This window comes from Hordeum vulgare, chromosome 1H, assembly GCF_904849725.1.
Source record: "Hordeum vulgare subsp. vulgare chromosome 1H, MorexV3_pseudomolecules_assembly, whole genome shotgun sequence".
NCBI lineage: Eukaryota > Viridiplantae > Streptophyta > Magnoliopsida > Poales > Poaceae > Hordeum > Hordeum vulgare.
This window is the reverse complement of record NC_058518.1, coordinates 188746670-188767832: the sequence shown is the minus strand read 5'-3', so window position 1 is coordinate 188767832 and position 21163 is coordinate 188746670.

Below are 21163 nucleotides of genomic sequence, written 5' to 3'. Positions count from 1 at the left end.
GGTCCACAAAGAAGCGTCCTTATCTATCCCACCACGGTTTACGTCCACGGAGGACTAGCCTTACTCACGTTAGATCTTCACGAAGTAGGCGATCTCCTTGCCCTTACAAATATCTTGGTTCAACTCCACAACACGAAGTAGGAGGCTCCCAAGCGACGCCTAACCAATCTAGGAGGCACCACCCTCCAAAAGGTAATAAATGGGGTAGATCAATAAACTCCTTGCTCTTGTGCTTCCAAAGATAGTCTCCTCAACACAAATCTCTGTCTCATAGGATACGAATGGGTAGGAGAGGTTGATTTGGTGGAAAGCAGGTTTGGGAGGCTAGAGATCAAGTTTGAAATGATTGGATTGGGATATCTTGGTCTCAACACATGAGTAGGTGGTTCTCTCTCAAAAAATTGATCTGGAAATGAAGTGTGTGTTCGGAGTGCTTCTCCCACGAATGAAAGGTGGGTGAAGGGGTATATAGGGAGCAACCAAAATCCAACCATTACACACAAAAGTGCAAACTAGGTGACACCGAAGTGGACAACTTGGTGGTACCGATTAGCTCAAAGGTGTGAACTTTTGAATCTCGGTGAGACCAATATATAGAACTCGGTGCCACCGAAAAGGTGACTAATAGTCAGATGACCAAACTCGGTGGCACTGATACTCAAACTCGAAAATTCCTATTTTGTGTATCTGGGCAACAGAATGTTGGTCACCCAAACTCGGTAGCACCGATGCAGTTTCGGTTGCACTGATTTGGTGGGAATGGCTAGGGTTTTGTCTTAGGATCAAACTCGGTGGGTCTAATGTGGCAATGTTGGTGACACCGTATTTTTATTTGTGGAACTTGACAGAGTGGATATGTGGGAAAAATGACTGGGTGTTTTGGTGGCTAACTTTGAGAATTTGAGCAATCAGTTCATTTTACTACATCACCCCCTTTTAATAGTATTGGCTTTCCTATGGACTCAAAAGTGATTTCTCACAAATATAAAATGAAGAGTCTTATAGCTTGAAGCTTGAGCCAATATTGTTCCTTTCTTGTATCCAGGGGCATCTCCACATAAACCTTAAGACATAACATCACTTGAACTTTTCTAAAGTATACTTGGAAGACACATTAGTCCAATGACTCATATGTTGTGATCAATTATCAAAACCACCCTAGGGAGCAATTGTGCTTTCACATGGGCACCCATGGGGGTCCTTCCCCGGGGGATTCTTATCCAACGCTTCCCGCCACTCAGCGAGGAAGCGCGTACGCTGGCTCATCGCTCACTTCACTCCCGCGTGAGGACCGTCATGCTCCACATGACCTGAAGAGTCCGACCGCAAGTCGGAAGCTCGACACTAAAGCTAAGCATTTAAGGCAGATAACACCATTCCAAGTGAAAGTGAGTCAAGTTCGTTACATATTCAGGAAACACTCACTCGGGGCAATACAAAATACTGCGTTCGTCCATCTAGCGCCACGTTCCACGGGGTCCACCCCGCCGGTCGATGACAGCCTGGTCCTGAGGTTACTAGCCCCTGAAGCTTCTTGAGCCTGAGGGATGTCGGTACCTCGTGAGGCGCACACTCCCCGTGTCCCTTGCGGTCCGTTGAGATCCTAAACTCCCATGACCTTGCCGCTCGTCACCTCTCCCGTGGCCTGTGGGGGTGCGCATCATGTCTCGCCCTCATGGGCCCCGAGGTGCCTACCCGTCGCTCTGGTCGTGACCTGCGGCCCCAGGTTGGAGCCCCCAAAGCTGGCTTGATGGTGGCGCCCGACGTACCCCTCACGCCAGGGGAAAGTAGGTGACATGTTGCGACACGTAAGCCGTGACGCCAGTGCCCGACACGACACCCCCCTCGCCCGGGGGTCGTGGGCGCGGTGGCACGGCGGCTCCGTCCGGATGGCGGCCGCCATGGGGGGACCCACACCATTCATCGTCTCGGGGATGGCCGCTTCCATCGTCGCCGCGGGGTAGGCAAGCGTGATCATCGACGTCTCCTTGTGGTTGGCAGAGACGACATAGTCTGAGCGCCGAGGGGCATGCTTGCTGTTGAACATGTTGACCGCCTGGCAATCCTCCATGTTGTGGGTTTGCATGTTGTGGAGGGTGTAGAACTTGCCGCCGGCCTTATAAGGTGCGTCGCCGCAGGGAGTCGGCGAAGGTCCAAGGCCGATCACCGGGACCCTGAGGAGCAAGAGCACGACATGAGGCGGGGCCTTCTCGGTCCCCTCAAGCTTCGGGATGAGAAAGCCGCCACTCGGGGGCGGCTCGCTGGTCGAGCCCCTTACCTCTGATGGTGAAGGTCGAAGTGGAGAATAGGGCGTCAAGGCCCTAGTGGCGATGGCGACGAGTTCAGCGACATGGTCCGCCTATGAGTCCTATCCTTTGTCTATCGAGCGATGGCAGAGCAGTTTCCTTGCCATGATGTAACGCCCAAGATGCGACCCTATCCTTATTTTGGCACGAGGGCCTCGACAGGGATAAAAGTGCATCTCGTCGTTTCGCAAGAATGGATATCGTTACAAGTACATGTACTGAAAAGATGAGTATATGAAATTGGCTTACACTCGCCACAAGCTACATTAGAGTCACATCATAACAATACATAAACATCATGAAGAAGAACAGGGTCCGACTACGAACGAAAACAAAGGATAAAAGAACGACGTCCATCCTTGCTATCCCAGGCTGCCGGCCTGGAACCCATCCTAGATTGACGAAGCAGAAGAAGAAACTACAAGTGAAGAATCATCGCGGTCACGTCTAAGAATCACTTTACCTATACCTGCAACTGGTGTTGTACTAATCTGTGAGCCATAGAGGACTCAGCAATCTCATTTCCGAAGGTATCAAGACTAGCAAAGCTTAATGGGTGAGGTATGGTTAAGTGGTGAGGCTACAACAAGCGACTAAGCATTATTTGAGGTGGCTAACTTACGAGTACAAGAATAAGTGGGGGATGATCTACGCATAGCGGACGTGAACTAATAATGATCAAATGAATGATCCTGAATACCTACTTACGTCAAACATAACCCCATTGTGTCCTTGATCGGAGAAGAAGCTCACGAAAGAGACAGTCACGGTTACGCACTCAGTTGGCAAGTTATTAATTAAGTTTACTTCAAGTTCTCTAGAACCGGATGTTAAACAAAGTTTCCATGTTGCCACACAACCGCTGGCATGATTTTCTGAAAAATTTAACCCTGCAGGGGTGCTCCTACTAATCCATCTCAAACTACCACACGGTGCGACGGAATGACCTCGATCAGGGAAACCCGTGATCTCCTCGGGTTCCTATTGGAAAACCTCAACCTCGAGTTAACCCAAAGCATCCTCGGAATCCCTTGCACAAGACGCTCGAGAAAGGTAAAACAAGTCCAGCAAGGCCTGCTCGACGTGTCGATGAACCCGATAGGAGCCGCGTATCTCGTTCTCAAGACACGACCTACGAGAACCAAACCTCGAGTTTCCTCGCGGTGGCCCCGCAGGCACACCATTTGGGACCAACACCGTCCGCACTAGCCCCCCTGTATTATGTTGAGTTACTTCTCGGGTAGCGCTAACTCCCTGTATTTTTCAGTATTAACAGAATTATTATGTTGGGCAAATATAGTACCAATGTTGGCCCTTGCCAGACGAGCTTTATCCCAAAACGAGAATCTAGGCGGTCCCCATAACAACCCCAAGTATGTTAGGAGCGCTCATTTATGGAACATAACACCGGTAGATGAAACTAAGGTGGCAAAGGTGGAACAAAACACCAGGCTAGAAAGACCGAGCCTTCCACCTTTTACCAAGTATATAGATGCATTAAATTAAATAGGAATTAATAGGGTGTTATAACAAGGAACTCATGTTATCACATGGAAGCAACTGCACCTACAACTAGCAACGCTAACACATGGTTAAGGAAGCGGTAACACAGCCAATCAGTGGTTTGCTAGGTTGTTACCAGGTTGAAGGTTTTCATGGCAATGTTGGGAGGCTGATATTTAATAGGTGTTAGGCAACGAGACATAATGATGGAAACGATACAAGTAGCATGGCAATGACAGTAATGGTATCTAGGGAAATGATCATCTTGTCTGAGATCCCACTTTGAAGAAGACGACTCCATGAAGCGGATGACTCCATGAAGTAGTCGGACCGGTCCTCACACTCCGACACGCTTGCGGAACTGTATCAAGATGAAGCAAACCGAAAACAAGAATCAACACACGATATTCACCATGCTATGCCAACACAAATGATGCATGAGCGGTTTCAATTATGCATGGTATGACATGAAAATTCACACAATCAAACACTACACATTAAGTGAAGTTCAATATGCAGCGAGTTGCATATCGACGAAACTCCATATTTAATTATTTTGTTCACTCACGTTTATTTTCACGGCCCTATTAAATGTTGGTTAAACATGGCAAGAGATGAAGCGTAATTAAGCTACCTATCTAGGCATTTTAAATGAGGTCAGAAATGACAAATAGCATCTCCGAGATGACCCCACATGTTAAATTAGAATTTTATCCAGATCTGAACTAACAAATTTTAGTATGTGTTAAACAGAAAAATAAATAGGTTCACGTGATTCTACGCGTCGTTCCAATCAATTTACACATAGTGATCATTTCAAACAAAGCAACGGTTCAAAAGATACGATCATCGCAAGATATGATGCCAAGAATGTACTATGTATGCAGATGATGGGCACAAACATTCCAAACCAAAAAGGCAGCAACATAATATGAAACTATACGAGATTCTAAGCAAGTTTCATATATGACACGTTCAAAACGAAGCCACGGATCAACAATTGCAAGCAAAACAAGAAATAGCTACAATCTATCAAAAACAGGAACATGGCATTTTCAACAAGAAGGCATATTGACAGCAGTAAAACTATATGTTACGGGCCGAATGGCATAAAACTTTACAACATGCTAGAAAATCTTTAAGGACTACAACTAAATCCATTGCACGAACCCTAAAGGAGTTGTAGATCACTAGCAAAACTCATGGCAAGATAGCAAGAAAATATTACAGATCTCAAACTTAGAAATATTTCAGCATCTCCAAATCAGCACTATTTTCTAGCATGTTGGCACCAAGCAAACAACACCTAAACATGGATTTCTATCGCAACCAAAATTACTAGGGCTAGCATACCTATCCAAGGGCATATCTCTAGTTCAAAACTAACTCATATCATGCACGGAATAAATCACACAAAATAAACAAAAAGGCAACATGATAAAATACCACGCACGTTAACTTGCTCAAAGGCTAAAACTAAATGCACAGTTAAATTCTACAGATTTTTCTACCCCGAAAACATATATAATATGTGGGGTTCAAAAAATAAAACGACGCCACACAAATATGCGAGAATATGTCCTAAACACGACATAGCAAACTATTGACAACTCCTACATGCAAAAATACAAACAACTACTCTAAAATACATGAAAAAGGGTCACGAACATCGTGAACATTTTATCTACGGGATTTGAACAATCTGGACACGCACAAAAATAACTACGGGACAATAACCTATTAGGACAGCACGCAAATCTAGGCAAAACGGTGGGTCAAACAACTTCAAACATGCATGCAAGTTGCGAAGTAATGTTCTACGCCAAAAACTACACAAGTTACATATAGAACTTGTTCCGATCTGACACACGGATAAAAAGCTACGGGCGTTCGAAATATATAATATTCTTGAAATTACTAAATGGGCCAAACTGGGCATGCGCGACATAACAAGCTGACGCCCAAGCGAAATATAGAGGGGCTGGGGGCTTAACGGGGTGCTTACCTTGTGGGCTCGAGGCCCAGCTCGGTGGAGATCGGCCGGCTCACGGGCTGGCAGGCCGGCCGGCGTAGGAGGCTGCTGGATCACGCCTCGGGCGCTGGGGCGTGGAGGCAGGCCGGTGGTTGGGCCATTGCGGGAGGCCGGCCCATGCAGCAGTCGTGGCCCAGGCGCGGGGCAGGGGGGTCGTCTCGTTCCTCCCGCACGAGGAGAAAGTGGGAGGCGGCCACGACGGCGGCTCATCGGACCAACGCTAGGGGAGCTCCAGACGGACAGCGGCGGCAGGATCCGGTCGTGGGGAGGCGCATGGCGATAGGGCAGCTTGGATCCAGCCATATCTGGGAAGGAGGGGCGGATCCTGGCTGGATCGAGCGACATCGCATCATGGCGGCGGAACTGCTCCGGCGAGGCGAGGGGCATGCGGATCCAGGCGGATCTGGGCATGGAGGGGGCGACGACGACAGAATACGGCGTGGCGGCGGCGCGCGGTGGCAGGCGGGGCAAGCCAGCGCGCGGCGGCGGGGAGATGCGGGAGGTAGGGCGGCTCGGGGCAGCCTCGGGCAAGGCGGTGGCGGTTGCAGGCCTGGCGAGCCTGCGTTGGGCCCGAGAGAGGCTCAGCGATGTTGAGGAGGTGGGAGGCTAGAGAGGTGGCGGCTGTGGTTGGTGGGGCGGCGCGGACCCCGAGGAGAGTTAGGGTTGGCCGTCCAGTTAGGCAGGGTATGCTAGTTTAAATAGGGTAGGGGCTAGGGTTATCAATTTTTTGCCCCGGTTTCAACCGTGCGGTCGGAATCAAACGGAATCGCACGTGGTGACGGTCTAGGTAGCTGTGAAGAGTGGCTAGGTGGGGATGAGAGGGAAATGGTGCGGCCTGTGACACACGTCTTAAAACATCGAAAAACGCCCAACGAATAAACAGAAGACGGTGCCGCAATGGACGACCGTTCGGGTATCAAACGAACTCCGATTGCGAGGAAATTTGGCAGTCGGCTTACCTATATGAAAATAAGACCGCACGCCAAGTTTCAACACCATCCGAGAATATTTTATACACACTTTTAAAAACTACATTTTTAACGATCCCGCGGGCGCGTGCATGTGGGGTTGGTCTCGAAACGGATAACGATGAACACGGAGAAAACTGGCAACTAATAAGTGATGCAAGTTTTGAAAACTCACGGTAATAGAGTGCCGATGCAATGTGGATGATGCGCATGATGCGAAGATGAGGTGACAAATAAAAGTAATCACACGCGAGCAACAGAATAAAAGAGAAATCTTCTGGGGCGTCGGTCTCGGGGTGACACACATGAGCAGCGTGTCCTGCGCGTTCAGGTCCCCCACGTGAACGCAGGCTGAGGCAGAGGCCACGGGGGATGTAGCAGGGTGACCTCCTTGATGCGCCGGTGGCCACAGGAAGCCCTGCTGACCGTGTGCGGAGGGGGCGAAGACGGTGGTTGCCACAATGCTGGCGGGTCGGTAATGGTCATCCGACGCTAAGCTCTCGGGGAACATGCGGTGGTCGTCAACCATGGGGTCAGTGAAGCTTGAGCGAACCTGGAGGGGAAGAGCAGCTCCACACCCCTATCTCGCGCACCAAATGTCGGAATCGGGACTCCGCAGACCCAAGGAAAGGTTCGAACACTAGGGTGCGCTCTCTCTCCAACCCTTTTCAACCTCTAAGCCTTACGATGGTCCTACGATAGTGCGAGCTAGGAAGATGAACTGGAACACACGGCAGTTTACCCAGGTTCAGTCCACCTCGTGTTGTAAAGCCCTACTTATGCTTCTAGTGGGATTGCTTGAGGTGGAAGACAAGTATAAAGGCGGGTTCTTTCCCTATCTCACGAGTGAGGTTCTATCTCCCTCTATGGAGGTCGGCCCTCTCCTATATACGGTCCTTGGTCCTCTTTCCCAGAAAACATTTGCGGGGAGGGTTGCCACAATGACCATTTTCAGAAGGGGACACGACTGCAGTCCCCCCTGACAATGGTGGTCTTCACCTGCAAAAGCTTCTCTTCATGACGCGTTGGTGCGCTCGAGGATGACCTCCATCCTGTGGAGCCTGTGACTTTAGTCTCCTTGCACCAAACGGGAAACCTTTCGGAGTTGCTTCGGGAGCATGCCAGCTGTCCCGGCTCACTTAGCACGGAAGGGGAAACCCCCATACGCAATCGCTGGCACCGCTCCTGTGGCGCGTGCACGGTCCGCCTCATCCACGTAAAGGGGCTGGGCCATGGGACCCGACCAAGTCACACTCGATGGTCTTACTCCGCGGGGGCCTCAGGGGAAAACCTCGCGAGGAATGCCCTCACGAGGCCCTAGGCGACGATCTTCAAGTGCTCACCTCGCGAGGCAGTAACCCTCGCAAGGGTTCTCCTTGATGAGCTTGCCGAAGGGTTGAACCAGGCTTAGTCTGTAACGCCCCGGACACATCCGCCGGTGGTCGTTACTCCTTGCGGGATCTAGACTAGCCCCACATATCGATACTAGTCTTTTCTGCGTAATTTGTTCTCACTCATGCGCACCCTGTATCAACTTCCTGGTCAGTCATCCATCCTAGAACTACTCCAAGCCAAGCACGCTTAACCTGGGAGTTCTATTCGAATGGGCTCCTGGAAAAGAAGAAATTCCTTATTGATATGAGTAGTCTATCATCCCTAATAAGGCAGGCTATCACACACACCACCACTCAGAGGAACTGACGTCCTCGTCGGGCCACAGGAGCGTTGCCTCTTGGTACAAACGCCTGCCCCGCATATCAATACTAGTCTTTTCTACGCACTTTGTCTTTACTCCTGGCGGGATCTAGGCTTGCCCCACATATCAATACTAGTCTTTTCTACGCACTTTGTCTTCACTCATGCGCACCAGGGATCAACTTCCCGGTCGGTCACCCATCCTACAACTACTCCAAGCCAAGCACACTTAACCGAGGAGTTCTGTTCGAATGGGCTTCCGGAAAAGAAGGAATTCCTTATTGATATGAGTAGTCTATCATCCCTAATAAGCCAGGCTATCATACAGTCCTCCGCGTCGCTTCCGGGGCCGCAGGCTGACGGGCTTGTGTACCCCCGTGTAACGTCCAAGATGCGACACTTGCCATATTTCGGGGCGAGGTCCCAATAAGGAAAGAGACGCATCTTAGCGTTTCGCAAGCATAGAACCATTGCAATACATACATGAAGAGATGAGTATATGGAATGGCTTACACTCGGCACAAGTTAAGTTACAATTCACTCAACAATTTATTTCAAATCATCCCAAATGAGAGGGCGTGACTACAGACAAGATAAATGGAAAAATTGCAATGATCTCTCTCGCTATGCCCAGGACCCCTAATCATCAGGGTACGTCACGTACATGCGCCCACTACCTTCATTGAACTCCCATTACAACTGAGTAGCATCAAAAGTCTCTAGATATGCTATACCTGGACATGTGGAGTTGTGGTAAACTAAGAGCCACAAGGATTGAACAATATTGCGACCATGATACCAGAACTAATCAAGTTATTGGGTATGAAAGGTTAACTCTTTAGGTTGCAGCAGCACTAAGCATATATGGTGGCTAACATACGAGAACATGGAGTAAGGTGAGTGGACTATGCATGACGATCGTGAACTAAAAATGATCACAAAGTGATCATGAACACCTACTTACGTCAGTCATACCCCACCGTGTTCTCAGTCGGAGAAGGAACTCACGAAAGAGAGAGTCACGCTTACGCACACAGTTGGCATATTTTAGTTAACTTTACTTCAAGTTGTCTAGAAATGGATGTTAAATAAAAATTTTGAGTTGCCACATAACCACGGGCATGAATTTCTGAAAGATATTAACCCTGCAGGGGGGCTCCAACTAATCCATCACAAATTACCACAAGCTGCATAGAAAGCCTCGATCAGAGAAAACTCGTGACCTCCTCGGATTCTTTAGTGGAAAATCTCAACCTTGAGATAGACCAAAGTATCCTTGGAATCAAAATGCAAAAGACGCCTCGAGGTGGTGAAGACAAATCCAGCAAGACCACCCGACATGTCGACGAACCCAATAAAAGCCGCGTTTCCGAGTCTGAGGACACGACGAATAAGCTACGGGCACGGGGGCGTGATGGAGATCACCCAGGTTGCCTTGGATTGGCCCCGCACAGTGTTCTGGGTTGGACCAACACTCATGAGGAGCACTGGCCAGGGGATTGATTAATTATCCTTGGGTTAGCTATTCCCTATGTTTTTATTATTAAGTCGTTAGCAAATTGAGTTCCGAAGTTGGGTCTTGCTAGACAAGTCTTAACCAAATCGAGTTATCAAGGGACCCTCATAACAACACCAAGCGTGTTAGGAGTGCTCAATATTGAACTTAACACGGGTAGCCGAAACTAAGGGGATAAAAGCGGAACAAAACACCCAGCAAAAGGCCAAGCCTCCCGCCTTTTACCAATATATAGGTGCATTAAATTAAATGGCAGTAAATAGATGATATTCAAAAGCCCATGTTAATACATGGATCAGCCTGTACCTACAACTAGCAATGCTATAAGAGGGTTGAGCAGGCGCTATCTTAGCCAATTAATAGTTTCTAGGTTGTGGAGAGGTTAGATGCTTATCATGGAAATATTTGGAGGCTATTTACTCAGATTTTAGGCAGCGATAAAATAGTGATGGAAACGAGTCATCTAAGCACAACAAAATTAGAGACAATATCAAAGTCACAATCATCTTGCATGTTGGTTCTTCTGATAGGTACACCTCTTGCTCTTCAGGAACATACTCAACGTGATCCTCGCACTCGTTCTCAGCTCCCGTCTCTATCCAAATAAATACACATTCAATGAACACACACATGGAGCAATGCTTCAAACAACATGATGCATGAGTGTGGGTATGAAAGAAGCATGCCAATGCTAACTAGTCAAGTTCCTCATACATCCTTTAAGTTGTTAGCATTCTAATAACCACAAGTTTATTTATTTGTACATGCTTGAACATGGAAGAAATGGATGCATCAAGATAAAACGGTGCAAAAACATAAAAAGATCGTCGCAAACCGAGCTACGGATCTCTCATAAATCACAAAACAAGGTACGAAAGACAACAATGACTGAACAGCTTTTGTGAGTGAGCTATGGGCATTTTCTTGGCATTCCAAGTATTCCAATGGACAGGGCACAAAATTCTAGGTGCAATAGACCTAAAATACATGCAAAATAACAAAGAACAACTCACACAATGCACAAAATAAAACAACACCCTATTTGTCCATTAACAGTTGCATACCACTTTGAACATGTGCAAACTAGTAGCTACAGCCACCCAATAAGTTGAACCAAGGCATGAGCATGAAGCACAACAATATCTAACCAACAACAACAATGGTAGGTTCATGAAACAATGACAATCAAGCTCTCAACATGGCAAGAAATATTACAGATTAGGACTTAGTGAAAATCTCAGTTTGCGCTTGTAGTTTTTTAATCCGTTGACATGTTGACAGCAACAAAACACTATTCCACATCAAGATACATGGCTTGAAATTTAACACAGTGAGATAAAGAAACATCTACTATAAATCACAAGCACTAAGCATGAGCTGAAACATGACACAAGATACGGTAGCTTCCCCTAAACATGGCATGAAAATAACTACATATTCTCAGACTAGTCAAAATCACAAAGGAAAATTACGGCAGTTTATAACATCATAACAACTTTGACAGGAAATAACTCTAATATGCATAACCTATTTGCAAGGTCAAGGCACCAATTCACAAAAGGTTACAAGCACAACAATTCATTACATTGAAATAGACACAAAGGAACAATATATTCATGGAAATCATCCACACATGGTAACAAAATAAAAGTTTCTATACTTAATATTTGAGCATGTGAAACAACAACATTTTCTTAACAACTTTGCAGCAATAATCCCACTAAACTATAGGCTTAACATGGTAAAGAAAAATATCAGCGTCTAGTACCCACAAAACTCTACCACATTCATGTTGACAAGTTTTTCATATCATGCAAGAATTAAATCATGTGAAAAGGACAAAATGACATTTTTGCAAACTTGCCCGAATGACAAAACCAGTGCCAACAATGGACTCACTAGAAAATTCTACCCCCAATTTCATATATCATACTCATATGTTATAGAGGAAAATTATCACACATTCTAAAACAAAAAAATTCACCTATTTAATGCAATAAGTTAAATGCCAAATTTGACATATTCCAAATTTATCCACTACTAGATGTGCCACTACCATGTTTGGAAAGGAATCAAAATTCAATTAACAACAAAAAAGTCAAAAAATAAAAACAGGGCAGGCCCCACCCGACATAGGCACGAGGGGCCTCTAGGAATGACATGACATTTTTGCAAACTTTGCCCGGATGACAAAAATAATGCCAAGAATGGATTCCCTAAAAATTCTACCCCCAATTTCATATATCATACTCATATGTTCTAGAGGAAAACTGTCACACAATTCTAAAACAAAAATAATCACCTATTAGGTGCAATAAATTATATGCCAAATTTGGCATATTTCAAATTTGCCACTACCAGATGTGCCACTACCATGTTTGGAAAGGAATCAAAATTTAATTAACAACAACAAAAAATAGGGCAGGCCCCACCCGGCATAGGCACGAGGGGCGTGTGGGAATGACATGTGGGCCCATGGGCCGACTGTCAGTTCAACCACTAATCAGAAAAAAAAAGGAGCACTAAACTGCGCGAGGGGGGAGCCGAAATCTGGTCTCGTCTGCAGGAGAGCGACGCGGCTACCACGAGGTTGAGCAGCGGCTACGCAAAGGTAGGGGCTTGGTTCCTTTTGAACACACAAAGAACTAGGCTTCTCTTCCTCCCGGCGGCAGAGAACTATGCGGTGTTGTCGGCGAGCACAGCGGCAACCTCCGGCAAAAAGGGCCACCAGCGATGACCGCGGGAGGCGAGGGGTACCCATCCCCGGGGCTACAAACTACTACGTGCGAGGGAGACGAGAAGCACGAGCTCAAGCTTGAGCTCGGCCATGGCGCTGCGGGGCGGCATGGCTGCGCGGCCAAGCGAGGGGCTCGGGCTTGACCGCCTGAGGGAGCGCGCGGGGCAGCGAGGCGGGAGCGCGAGCTTGCCGAGCTGTGGTGCTGCTGCACCACGGCAACTACGCATGACAGCAGAAAACCTGCACCTTTGTGCAGAGCATGGGGAGCGCAACCTCGACACAGATCCATGCACACGGGCTGCTAGCGACGCAACGGCGAGGGGGAAAGGAAGGAGGGGATATATCTCCTTGACTAGGACATGGAGAGGCTGCACGGGGCTCGACTAAGCGACGGGGATGAGTCAACGAACTCCGGCGCATCTGTGAACCAAAACGAGGAAGAAGACGGGGCGAGGATGGTGACGAGCTGGGCCTTGGGGCTCCCTCGATCGCTCGGGAAGAAGGAGATGCAACGGGGGCTCCCTTCCCGTGCACCAGAAGACCGGAGGCGCGGCGCAATGACTACCGTGAGCTCGTGCCATGGCGGGCAGGCGGCGGCTATGGCGTGGGCGAGCTCCCTGAGCGGCAGCGGGAAGAAGAGAGGAGCGGAATGGGTCGAGAGGAGGAGCTAAGGCATGGGGGACATGCTAAATAGGCACCTAGGGCCACCGACGGCCATCAAATCGATCGGGCGCGGATGTGGCACCGACCGATCTGCTACCGTACATAAGAGGGAGACGCGTGTGCCGCTGGTGGGCTGGTCGCTGCCGCAGGGCCACGCGGCAGAAAGGGAAAAGGCCCAGGAGAGAGGAGCTCTCTCACGTAAAAGAAATAAAGGGGTTTCACCTTATTTATAAAACAACAGCATAGGGAAATTATACCAGGGATTTTTGAAGGAGTTGAGAGGCAACTAAAATATGTTGGCACTCGAAAAAATAAGCACTATTTAATAAAAAAAGTTGGGCATTTTTAGGAGAAGAAAATAAATGGTCAAAATAATTGCAAGAGGGGATGTTTTGCAAAAACCACCACTGAAGAAAACCACCACATATTACCAAGTGTGAATTAAAATTACCTACTGAATACTTGGGAGCTATGGAAATTTTTTAACAAATGACTTGAGAAAGTTCCAAATCACACATAACTCAAAATGGAAATAAAGGGGGGTTTGCATGGTTTGAAAGAAAGGATTTTTTTTGCATGGTTTGAAAAGGACCTAGAATAGACCCACTCACCACTTGCAAGCACACTTCATAGACAAAACCTCATATGGCACTTCAACAAACATTATGCAACAAAATAATATGATGATTGTGATGCCATGATGCAAGAAGTCATGAAGCGAAAGTTATTATTACTCAACCACATAGGCATAGTTGGAAGGTTCACATGGAATACATTACAATTAAGGCAAGGTGATGCACTTGGGCTGCTACAACTCTTCTGCACTACAAGAGGATCTCGACCCGAAATCTAGTAATTCAGGGTAGTCAGAACGGAGAAGTTACTCGCGTTCCCAAGTGGCTTCTTTATCGGAATGGTGTGAACATTTGACTTTGAGGAATTTGATATACCTTTTGTGAGTCTTGCACTCGATATCTTCGAGAATGGCAACTAGATGCTCATGATAGGAGATGTGTGGCTGAAGAACAATGTCTTGGAAGTCAACTATGCACTCGGGAGTCTTGAAGCACCACCGGAGCTGAGAGACGTGAAACACATCATGCACATTTGAGAAATTGGATGGAAGCTCTTACTGATATGCAAGGTTATCTCTCTTCCAACAATCCTGAAAGGATCCACAAAGTGTGGAGCAAGCTTTCCTTTGATGCCAAAGTGCTAAATGCCCTTCATGGAAGACACTTTGAGATAAGCAAAATCATCGATCTAAAAAGTCATGTCATGATGCTTGCTATCATAATAGCTCTTCTCACGGGATTAAGCAGCTTTGATATTATCCCGAATAACACGGCATATTTCTTCTGCTTCAGCGATCGTGCCATTCCCAAGAATCTGACGCTCACCAATCTCAGACCAATTGAGCGGGGTACGACACTTCCTGCCATATAGAATCTCGAATGGGGCCTTTCCTGAACCCGCTTGCCAATTCTTGTTGTATGAGAACTCGACAAATGGGAGGCAGTCTTTCCACTTTATGCCAAATAAATCACACAAGCTCTAAGCATACCTTCAAGGATTTGATTGAATCTCTCCACTTGACCACTAGTGTGAGGGTGGAAGGCAGTACTGAAATGAACCTTGGTTCCCATAGCAATCTGAAAGGAATCCCATAACTTGGAAGTGAAGATGCTTCCATGATCTAAATAAATGACCATTGGAACACCATGCAAAGAGACTATCCTTGAAGTGTACAACTCTACCAGCTGAGCTGCCGAGATAGACTCTTTGACCGGGAGGAAATGAGCAATTTTAGTTAACTTGTTGATGACCACAAAGATGACATCATTGCCCCTCTTGGACTTAGGAAACCCAGTTACGAAATCCATCTCCACCTGATCTAATTTCCACTCGGGTATGGGCAAAGGTTGGAGGAGACCTAGTGGAAGTTGATGTTCCGCCTTCACTCTATGACACACATCACAATTGTTCACGAACTAAGCAATCTCAAGTTTTATGCGAGTCCACCAGAAGGTTTGCTTCAGATCTTGATACATCTTAGAGTTGCCTGGATGTATCGAGAGGAGGGAATTGTGGGCTTCATCCATGATGACTTTCCTCAGCTCTCCCTTCGGAACCACAAGGCGATCCTCGAAGAACAAAGTATCCTTGTCATCAATGTGAAAGCATGCATACTTTGGAATGCTCTTTGCCAAGCCTATCTTCACTTTGTTCACCATGTCATCAAGAAGTTGAGCTTGGCGGACTTGGTCTTCCAAGGTAGGAGAAATGTGAAGATTAGCAAGAAATCCCTGAGGCACTACTTGAAGGTTGAGCTTCCTAAAACATTCACAAATATCAAGCTAGAATGGATTGAGGATGAGACTGTTGCAGTAAGCCTTTTTGTTCAAAGTATGTGCAATCACATTTTCTTTGCGTGGAGTATAATCGATGCTCCGATTGTAATCTTGGATCATCTCCACCCAACGAGTTTGACGAAGATTGATATTAGGTTGAGTGAATATGTATTTCAAACTAATGTGATCTATGTAGACTTCAACCTGTCTTCCCAAGAGGAGGTGTGGCCGAGTCATCAAAGCATGGACCACTGCCGCCAACTCAAGATCATGAGGAGGGTAGTTTTTCTCACTTGGATTCAACTGCCTAGAGGTATAAGCTACCACTTTATTCTCTTGCATCAGAACACCACCACCTTGGAGAGATGCTTCACACAACACTTGGAAAGGCTTGGAATCATCAGGCGGAGTCAAAACCGGAGCAGAGGTGAGCTTCTCCTTGAGTGTATTGAAGGCTAATTCACACTCTGGAGACTAGACATATTTCAAGCTTTTCTGTAGAAGGTTGGACATAGGCTTAACAATCCTGGAGAAGTTCTCAACGATTCTTCTGTAATAGCTTTCAAGCCTGAGAAAGCTTTGAAGCTGCTTCACATTCTAAGGAGGCTCCCGCTGAACAATGGCTTGAACCTTCTCAAGATCCACCTTCATGCCCTCGCCACAGATGATGTGCCAAGGTACACCACTTCATTCAGCCAAAACTCACATTTTGATAACTTGGTATAGAATTTATGCTATGTTAGCTTATCAAGGACAAGTCAAAGATGTTCTGGACGTTCTTCCTCAGTCTCAGAGAAGACTAGAATGTCATCAAGATACACCAAGACAAACTCATTCTTGAAGGGAGAGGAGACATAATTCATTATCCGAGAGAAAGTCGGGGGGGCATTGGCGAGACCAAAAGACATACTGTGTACTCATAAGAGTGAAAGCTTGTCCTGAAAACCGCCTTGGGAATGTCTTCTTCATGAATGCGGATCTCATGATAGCCCATCTTAAGATCAAGCTTAGGAAAAATACTGGCACCTTTCAATTGCTCAAACAACTAATTGATGTTGGGAAGTGGATACTTGTTACTGATTGTCTTCTTATTCAATGGACGGTAATCGACACAAAGTCGTTCCATGCCATCCATCTTCTTGACAAACAGAACACCACAACCCCAAGGAGAAGAAGTTGGCCTCATCAGACCCAGACGTTCTTGTTCATCAAGATGTTTCTTCAACTCTTTCAGATCTTCGGGACCAAGCTTATAAGGAAGCTTTTAAACCAGTCCAGTTCCAGGCTCGAGTTCAATTACAAACTCTACTGGCTGGTGGGGAGGAATTACTGGCAATTCTTCTAGAAAGACATCTTCATACTCATGGACAACATGGACTTGAGAAATGGCCGACATTTCACCCTTCTCATTCACAGAGAATAGACGAATCGTGTCATCGCAAGCAGCGAAAATGATCACGTCTTCAGAAGGATGAGTCAACTTGACTTCTTTGGTTTCAGAATCGACAAACGCCTTGTTCATCGCCAGAAAATCCATGCCAAGAATAAGGTCAATATCTGAATTGCCAAGAGCAATTGGAGAAGCCAGAATAAAATAACTGCACATCTCGACAGAGACATCCGGAACCCCCACATTTGAACTCATCAACATGCCCGGGGAAACCACATGCAAAGGTTTCTCCAAAGTTTCTGAAAGGAAATCATGCTTCCATGCAAAGGGTCTAGACATGAATGAATGTGATGCACCAGTATCGAACAAAACTTTTGCATGAATAGAATTAACCAAGAGGTTACCCATAATCACATCTGAGGAGTCGTGTGCTTAAGCTGCATTGACCATGTTCACCCTTGCAGACTTGGGAACATGCTTCACCATCGCATTCCGTGGGAGTCTAATTGGAGGACAGACGGAAGACACCGCTGGTTGGTACACTTGTATAGTAGTGGCCCTTCTGACCACACTTGTGACAAGTCACCTCTGACAGCGGACGGAAGTGAGCTCGAGGAGCCGTTGACTTAGGCAACATAGATTTTTGCTGGAAATCAGGGTTGGGTACGTGGGAAGATCCACGACCACCAGACTGCTTGAACTGATGCGGCTGACGAGGCGGAGGAGGAACCCAGAAGTTTTGTTCCTTTGGGACAATGTGAGCTGAGGACGAAGAGGAATTGGAGTCCTTGAAGCGCTTCCTTGAGTTTTCCACCCTGAGCAAAGGTGTCTCAGCCCCGAGAGCCAAGAATAGAACTAAACAAACTCAGGAGGGTCGTGCACATCAAGAGAATGCTGCAAATCTTCTTTGATACCACCTCGAAACTGATAGATCTTGGTCTTCTCATCTCGAACATCCTGCTTTGCATAGCGTGCAATGTTTTGGAACTCAATGTTTTAATTGTACATAGATGAGCTTCCTTGCTTCAGACAACTGAACTTGGAATATGATCAGCCCTGAAATCACGACAGAAGTCATCCCAGCTGATCAGACGATCACCTATGGAATCCTTGAGGTGCTGCCACCACTCGGCTTCTTGACCCTTCGCCTATAAAGTAGAAAATCTAACAAAGTCCTCACGCCTGACATTGTTGCACTCGCAATGCTTACTCATGTCACGTAGCCAATCATCCACATCAAACGGCTGCTCAGAAGAAGTAAAGGACTTGGGTTGATTTCCAAGGAGTTGATTGAGAGATGCAAACTGCTGCCCACTGTTAAAATTCCCATGCTAGCCTTGGTTCCTTTATTGCATAATTTGAAGCAGCATCTGAGTGTTTGCATTGGTCTCGGCCATGAAAGCTTGCCACGCCTCTTGAGAAGGACGAGGGGTGGAGGAGGTTTTGACTGCTCCCCATCATGACCCGAGTTCTGGCGAGCTGTTGGAGCCATCCTAGAGACGAACAACAACATTAGACCATAGATGAAAGATGAAATTGATAAGCTGAATCAAAGGATTGAAATATTGCAACATGAAGTCTTAGCAATTGCACTCGAAATAGAATAAGTATGAATGCTTCCATAAAATTATAGTCAACATCATTAGATTCAAAATCCACTTGCAATTGTAAAGTTTGAGATAGAATTGCTTGGAACAAATGTATATCCCAACATACAACCGATGACAAAATTCCTTGGTGACTGATGGAATCCCCACCTAAGAACTCGTGAAACTTTCACTTATGCAATCGGGTCCACAGATACAAGGAGCAAAACTTCACACAATTCATAAAAACATACTATGCTCCAACGTAACTCATCCATCAACACATAACCAGAGTCTCGAAAACTCATCTATCTCAGACCCTCGAAAACACAATGATACTAAGTATGTCAATACATTCGAACTTTGTCCACCAGTACTGGGGATGCCGGACTCCTCTCTCCACTACAATTATTGAACCAATTTCGAACATCCTCCATCGTGAGGTAATAAGAAATCTGAATGATAACGACGTGCACAAGAATCCCGTGGAGCTCAACTCCCCGAAAGAAATCAAGTCAGACAGGAGGCACCAAGACAAAACTCCGTCACATCGATATCATATAGATTCCAAAATATCCGTGTGATCCTAAATTTTTGTGAGCGAGAAGAGGTGTAGAATAAAAATTCCTTAGTCGTGAACCTCACCAGAGCAGGGAAGAGGAGTAAAAAGAAACCTACTCTCCGATATAACTAAGACACAAAACAATTTTTAACTAGATTCGACTCGGCCAAGTTCGATCAATCAAAGGCTCCTATGGTCGTATGGCTCTGATTACCAACTTGAAACATCCAAGATGCGACACATTCCATATTTGGGGGCGAGGCCTCAATAAGGAAAGAGACGGATCTTAACGTGTCGCAAGCACAGGAATCATTGCAATACATACATGAAGAGATGAGTATATGGAATGGCTTACACTCGCCACAAGTTAAGTTACAATTCATTCACCAATTTGTTTCAAATTATCCCAAAAAACAGGGTCTCACTACGGACAAGATAAACAAAAAAATTGCAATTATTTGTCTCGCTATGCCCAAGAGACGACCAACGACCCCTAATCGTCGGGGTACGTCACGTACGTGCACCCACTTCCTTCATTGAATTCCCACTGCAACTACGTAGCATAAAAAGCATGTGGATCTAATATACCTGGACCTGTGGGGTTGTAGTAAACTATGAGCCACAAAGACTCAGCAATCTTGCGACCATGATACCGGAATCAAGTTATTGGGTATGGAAGGTTAAGTGTTTAGGTTGTAGCAGCACTAAGCATATATGGTGCCTAACTTACGAGAAAATGAAGTAAGGTGAGTGGACTACGATGACGGTCGTGAACTGAAAATGGTCAACTAAGATAATCTGAACACCTACTTACGTCAGTCATACCCAGTCGTGTTCTTAGTCAGAGAAGGAACTCACCAAAAAGACAGTCACGGTTATGCACACAGTTGGCATATTTTAGTTAAGTTAACTTCAATTTGTCTAGAACCGGATGTTAAACAAAGTTTCCAAGTTGCCACATAATCACGGGCACGGCTTTTTGAAAGATATCAACCCTGCAGGGGTGCTCCAATTAATCGGTCACAAATTACCACAAGCTGCATAGCTAGCCTCGATTACACAAAACACGTGACGTCCTCGGATTCCTTAGTGGAAAACCTCAACCTTGAGATAGCCCAAACTATCCTCGGAATCGAGGTGCACAAGACACCTCAAGGAGGTGAAGACAAATCCAGCAAGATCTCCCGACGTGTCGACGAACCCGATAAGAGCCGGTATCTCAGTCTCAGGACACGACGGATAAGCTACGCGCATGGGGGCCAATAGAGATCACCCAACTTGACATGGGTTGTCCCCGCATAGTGCTCTGGGTTGGACAAACACACACGAGGAGCACTGGCCCGGGGTTTGATTAGTTATCCTCGGGGTAGCTATTCCCTATACTTTTATTGTTAAGTTGTTAGAAAATTGAGTACCAAAGTTGGGTCTTGCCAGACAAGTCTTAACCAAATCGAGTTATCAAGGGGGTCCCCATAACAACCCCAAGCGTGTTAGGAGCGCTCAATATGGAACTAAACACCGATAGCCGAAACTAAGGCGACGAAAGTGGAACAAAACACCAAGAAAAAGGCCATTCCTCTTGCCTTTAACCAATTATATAGGCGCATTAAAATAGATGGTAGTAAATAGATGATATTCAGAATCCCATGTTAACAAATGGATCAACATGTACGTGCAACTAGCGATGCTATAAGAGGGTTGCGCAAGCGCTATCTTTGCCAATCAATAGGTTCTAGGTTATGGAGGGGTTATATGCTTATCATGGCAATGTTTGGAGGCTATTTATTCTGGTGGTAGGCAACAATAAAATAGCGACGGAAACGGGTCATTTAAGTACAAAAAAATTAGAGACGG